At 49.6% G+C, this 6,631-nt stretch overlaps 1 non-coding gene across 1 annotated transcript; it reads left to right on the forward strand.

Annotated features, from left to right (window-relative positions):
* The first annotated feature begins 499 nt into the window (after nt 1-499).
* TRNAS-GGA (transfer RNA serine (anticodon GGA)) lies at nt 500-571 on the forward strand. Its single transcript has one exon. It is a non-coding gene; the product is annotated as a tRNA-Ser (tRNA).
* The last annotated feature ends 6,060 nt before the right edge of the window (nt 572-6,631 follow it).

A 6,631-nucleotide genomic window follows, 5' to 3' on the forward strand; every position in this document is an offset into this window, starting at 1 on the left:
TAGAATAAAGCAGGCAGTAACCAGTGTTCGTGAGAAACTGGAAAACTATATCATGAATGGAAAATAGTAAAGCTGCTTTGGAAAACAGTTTGGTAGTTACTCAAAAAGTTAATCATGGAGTTATTATATGATTCAGAAATCACCCTAGGTATATACCCAAGAAGAAATATGAATATATTGAGCATATCAAATATATTTGACACTTATATGAATATAACCCATTTACATAAACATATGGGAAGTATGTCCACCCCAAAATTTTCACATGAATGTTCATAGAAAATGTATTCATAACAGCCTAAAGTATAACCAACCCACAGTTCATCAACTGATAAGCAGTATATCAATACAGCGGAATATTATTCTGCAGTAAAAACAAAATACTGCAACATAGTTGAGCCTCAAAAACATAATACTAAGTGAAAGGCCACAAACTGTGATTCCAATCCTGGTAAATGTCCAGAATAGTCAATTCTATAGATACAGAGACTAGAGGGCTTCCCTGGTGGCTCAAAGGTCAAAGCGTCTGCCTGGAATGCGGGAGACCCGGGTTCGATCCCTGGGTAGGGAAGATCCCCTGGAGAAGGAAATGGCAACCCACTCCAGGATTCTTGCCTGGAGAATCCCATGGAGGGAGGAGCCTGGTAGGTAGGGTACAGTCTATGGGGTCGCAAAGAGTCGGGCACGACTGAGCGACCTCGCTCACTCACCCAGGGCTGGGTGTGGAGGAAACGGGGAGTGAGTGCTGGAAGGTATGGGGTTTCTTTTGGGGAAGATAAGAATGTTCTAGAATTAGTGGTGATGTTTGCGTGAATCTGTGAATACCCTAAAAAGCATTGAATTATACACACAAAATCAGTGTGTGTATATGTGAATTTCACCTCAAAGTGTTCAAAATGAAAAAAGAAACGTGAAAAAGAAGAAATGGTCCATGCTCAGTCATGGATTGGAGAACCCAGGGGAAGCATGGTCCCATTACACAGCGGTGGGCCTCCAGGCTTAGTTGGAACTGAGTCCTCTGCCAAGTTTATGATTAACCTCTGTACCCTAAACTTTATTCCCTTTCTTGTTCTGCACCTGTTCCCCTTCAAGAATGAGCAGTATCAAAGAAGAGGGGAACTGTAATGCAGGAGGACCCCGTGGCCCTTCCTTTGTCAGACCCCTCTCCCCTGTGTCCTCCAACTGCCTCTTGTTTGTAGAAAAACTTTAGCCTCATAGGCCTTCACCGAGTTCCAAAGAGCAAATCGAATCAGAGAAGTAAGAAAATGCAGAAACAAAGGCAAACAGTCAAGCAATTCAAAACAGTAACTGTTTAGCCATTAAACAAAGTCAGACCTTTAGTTCCTCCTTAGGGGCTGTAGATAACAGTCTGAGCCATCCTTGAGCTGTTTTGCAGATACTGAAATCCCCATCAGATGTAAGAAGTTAACTGCTGACTGAGCACAAGCAAGTTGACCCAAACACATTGGAACCAAGTTGATGATGTTAACTCCTGGTTACCTCACCACCAACCAATCAGAAGAATGTGCAGGAGCTTCACCACTGGTTCGTTACGCCCCAACCCTCTCCCTCACACCCCAACCCTGTCTTCAAAAACCTTTCCTTGCTTGGCCTTGCAGTAAAGGCTGCCCTGTCCTTCACCACAACCAGGAGTCACAGGTAGGCTTTACTGGGACCAGAGGAGGGAACCCACGTGAGGTTCAGTAACAGCATCAGGGGCTACCAGCCAACTGAAACCCCACTGCAGTTTCCCTCAAAGAAAACAACTGCACATTTCCACAGCATTCCCCACCCCAAGCCCCCAAACCAAGAACCATCACCTGGGAACAGCACAAACTGATGCCCACAGAAAGAGCTGTTCCCCTGCAATTTCACAAAACTCATTTAGTACAGATCCATGCACACCTGGGAGGAGTCAGGCCCTAGAGGGGCTGGGGGAAAAGCCCACCTGCTGGGCTCCCCTCCTTCTAACCCTTTCCTTCCCCCTTTCAGGTTTTCCTTCTCCTGACATTACAATCACTGCTAGCTGTAAGTGAAAGTGGCTTTTCACACATACACACAGGTTTATCCCATCCTCAGATAGCACTTGATTACTACTGTCACTAACAAAGGATTTATTGACTATGCCAAAGCCTTTGACTGTGTGGATCACAAAAAACTGGAAAATTCTGAAAGAGATGGGAATACCAGACCACCTGACCTGCCTCCTGAGAAATCTGTATGCAGGTCAAGAAGCAACAGTTAGAATTGGACATGGAACGACAGACTGGTTCCAAATAGGAAAAAGAGTACGTCAAGGCTGTATATTGTCACCCTGCTTATTTAACTTATATGCAGAGTACATAATGAAAAACGCTGGGCTGGAAGAAACACAAGCTGGAATCAAGATTGCTGGGAGGAAATATCAATAACCTCAGATATGAAGATGACACCACCCTTATGGTAGAAAGTGAAGAGGAACTAAAACACCTCTTAATGAAAGTGAAAGAGGAGAGTGAAAAAGCAGGCTTAAAACTCAACATTCAGAAAACTAAGATCATGACATCTGGCTCCATCATTTCATGGCAAATAGATGGGGAAACAGTGGAAACAGTGACAGACGTTATTTTTTTGGGCTCCAAAATCACTGCAGATGGTGACTGCAGCCATGAAATTAAAAGACACTTGCTCCTTGGAAGGAAAGTTATGACCAACCTAGACAGCATATTAAAAAAATGGAGACAATCAAAGGTCTGTATAGTCAAAGCTATGGTTTTTCCAGTAGTCATGTATGGATGTGAGAGTTGGACCATAAAGAAAGCTGAGTGCTGAAGAATTGATGCTTTTGAACTGTGGTGTTGGAAAAGACTCTTGAGAGTCCCTTGGACTGCAAGGAGATCCAACCAGTCCATCCTAAAGGAGATCAGTCCTGAATATTCATTGGAAGGACTGATGCTGACAGCTGAAACTTGAATACTTTGGCCACCTGATGCGAAGAGCTGACTCATTTGAAAAGACCCTGATGCCGGGAAAGATTGAAGGTGGGAGGAGAAGGGGACAACAGAGGATGAGATGATTGGATGGGATCATCAACTCAATGGACATGAGTTTGAGCAAGTTCTGGAAGTTGCTGATGGACAGGGAAGCCTGGCGTGCTGCAGTCCATGGGGTCGCAAAGAGTTGGACACGACTGAGAGACTGAAATGAACTGAACTGATTGAACCACCTTGATATTTGAGTTACAACCCAGACTACTGGACTTCCCTGGTGGTACAGTGGATGGGAATCCGCCTGCCAGCGCAGGGGACACAAGTTCAACCCTGGTCCAGGAGGCTCCCACATGCCACAGAGCAACTGAGCCCGTTCACCACAACTCCTGAGCCCAAACCCTAGAGCTGGAACTGCTGAAGCCCGAGCACCCTAAAACCTGTTCTCAACCACAAGAGGCAACTAGAGAGTAGCCCCCGCTTGCTGCAAATGGAAAAAGTCCAAGTGCAGCTACAAAGACCCAGTGAAATCAGACATAAATAAAAATTTTAAAAAACCATCCAGACTACTGAACTTACAGCTGAAGCTTCAGAGCAATTCGGCATGATTATTATGAAGTTAATAACTCTGAGAATTTAGCTGAGTCCAAAGAGACACATGTGTTCCTCTATTCACTTCACAAATGCTCCCTAAGCACCCGCTGTGCATCTGGCACTTTCTGGGCACTAGGTTTCCACCAGTGAATGGAACAGTGAACCCCCTCTGCTGTCCTGGCACTTCCACTCTAGCAGAGAATCATGGAAAATAAAATGAACAAGCAGTGGTTTAAAAGGTAACAACATCCATGGGGTAAAAAGGGGAGGGAATGTGGAGTCTGGGGAACCAGGCAATGGAAAAGTGCAGGTCAGAGGCAGACTCCCTGGGAAAGCGACAAAAGACAGTGAAAGAACTCAGGGGTGTCTGGGGGAGGAGCCATGGGGTGTCTGGGGGAGGAGCCACAAGTGTCTCGGGGAGGAGCCACAGGTATCTGGGGGAGGAGCCAGGGAATAGCACATGGGAAGGCCCTCCGGTGGAGATGTGCCTGACTCTTTGAAGGCTGCAAGAGGTCTACGTTAAGACACTAAACTCTGTGGAATACTAATGATATATTTTTAAAAGCAAACAACAAATGGTCTCCTTCCACACCTGTTGTCTAATGTTCTTTGCAGGCACATAAGTGCCTGTTTGTGAACTGGTCCTTAAACGCAGAAACATTCAAAACATGAACTCTGCCCTCTTTCTTCTATATTTTATTTGTGAAACATTTAAATATTTACTACATGCTAGGTGTTTTATAAATTCACTTACTCCTTGCAACACTCCCCAGGTAGCTATAATTATTATCCCCATTTTACAAGGGATCGGCTGAACCACAGAGAGGATAGGTTACTTGTCTAAGATTCCACAGCTAATATACACCAGAGCTGTGATTTGAATCCAGTCTGCCCGGCTTTAGAGTCCACGCCCTTTACCTCTATACTCTTGGGTCCCTGGTGGGACCACGTCCCCCCGAGTGGAGAGCTGGCATCGATGGAAACAGCTCCAAAGAGCCCGTTATGCACATCCCTTCCCAGCTCCAAGTTCCTGGCTTCCCTTGGGTAACTAGAAACCAGCCACAGCGAGAGCTTTGACAGCAGGAGGGTCAGGAAGCCCTGCAAAGTGGGGTGTGTCCTGCCGCCCAGCTTGTCCACCAGCCCACAACTGACGCCGCCCATCCTTCGCCCTGCACCACGGGCTTCCAGCCTTCTCCACACTTCCTGGCTTGCACCCCTGCCGTCGATCGCTCTAGGTCTGTCGAGGCTCCCGCAAGCTGTCGTCGCAGTGGGGCTAACGTCCCCTGGGTCCCTGTGAGCAGAAGTCAGTGTCATGTTCGGTGTTGGCGTGCACCCGGAGGGTGCCTGTGGCACTGGGTGTGGGTTCCAGCCCTGCTCCGGGGACAGGCAGCCCCTCCCGATCACCTCCCCTGTGTCCACGAGTCTCCTCCATCCATATCCACGTCAGCTGGGCAGCCTGATGTGGGGCTCCGAAGCCAGGGGAGAGTCAAGTCTGAACCGGGGACCCCGCCCCCACAACTGTGGGGACCCTCCTCTCAGACGCCACACCAGTAACTCAGCGTGGCTCCTGGGCTCCCACCACACCATGTCTTGGGACCGTGCTCGCTTGCCTTCTGTCCAGGGGTGCTCGCTGACCGTTTCCTGCCAGCGGGAGGCCCAGCACATCCAAGGCTGCTGCCCACACAATACCCCTGCCCTCCCCTCCTCCCCATGCTCCGTCCCCCATCCTCCCACTCAGGACAAGCATCCCCTACTTGGCGTGTCTACCCGTGACTGACCACACCCCCTCACTTTCCAGGAAGCCCCTTGGTGGCCCAGTGCCGCTTTTGTATGTGCCCCCAGCACAGTGAGCAGCGCCAGGGTGACCGGCGGCCTGTCCCATCGTGTTGCCAGCCCAGCACCGGGCACCCAGGACCTGTGGGACGTGTGTGCAGACAGGGGCCTTCAGGGGTCTGGCCACGTCCGGGGTCTGGCCAGGCACGCCACCAGCCCATGCTGAGGCCAGTGTGGAAACGAGAGGCCCCATCCGCCCTGGGACACCCCTGCTCTCCCTCAGCTGGGGGTGGGGAGAGCTGAGCCCCAGCCTGTCCGCGGATGTTTATCAAGGGCTGTGGACGTGCAGACTCGCAGTTCCAGGAGCATGGACCAACCCCTCTCTTTCAAGTGGCCTCTGGCAGGACCTCCTGGCCGCCATGGGGTGGTTGTGGGAAAGCGGGGGCCGGGGAGACGCTGTCGAAACCAGGATAGAATTTCCTGACCTCAGAGTCTTTTTAACTCTTCACATTTTGGGGCTGCCATTCGAGGAGCAGGATCTTTCTCAGCTGTCACCCTGCCTTGAAGGCGTCAGGACACCCAGCATTCTGCCTGGGAGCGCCATCCTTCCACCCCTCACCCAGAAGAATGTAGTTTTGGGGGAAGGGATGTATGTATTTTTAAGAAGCATAGGTGGATGCTTATAACTTAATTTAAAAATCAGTGTCTTCTTCCTTATCTCAGAGGTTTACCGTGGTTTCTCCCCAGGTCCTTCCCCAAGTCCTCTCCCGGACCCTTAGCACCTCTGCTGGGCACCTCCCAGGCCAAGAGCCGGAAAGGACAGGAGAGCCCCAGAGCACTGCCTTCACGTGAAGGCTTTCAGAAGCACTGAGATGTCAATGGCTTTTGCTTTGATTACTAATCTTCCCTGTAGCTCTAATGGTAAAGAATCTGCTTGCAGTGCAGGAGACCAGGGTTTGATCCCTGGGTTGGGAAGATCCTCTGGAGAAGGGAATGACAACCCACTCCAGTATTCTTGCTGGAGAATCCCATGGACAGAGGGGCTACAGTCTGTGGGGTCACAAAGAGTCAGACACGACCGAGCCACTAACACATACATGCTATTCTTACCATTTGGGGTCATCTGTAGACAGCTTCCCTGGTGGCTCAGTGGTAAAGAATCCACCTGCCAAGTGGGAGATGCGGGTTTGATCTCTGAGTCGGGACAATCTCCTAGAGGAGGGCATAGCAACCCACTCCAGTATTCTTGCCTGGAGAATCCCATGGATGGAGGAGACTGGCAGGCTACAGTTCAAAGG

This window comes from Ovis canadensis, chromosome 10 (assembly GCF_042477335.2).
Source record: "Ovis canadensis isolate MfBH-ARS-UI-01 breed Bighorn chromosome 10, ARS-UI_OviCan_v2, whole genome shotgun sequence".
Lineage (NCBI taxonomy): Eukaryota > Metazoa > Chordata > Mammalia > Artiodactyla > Bovidae > Ovis > Ovis canadensis.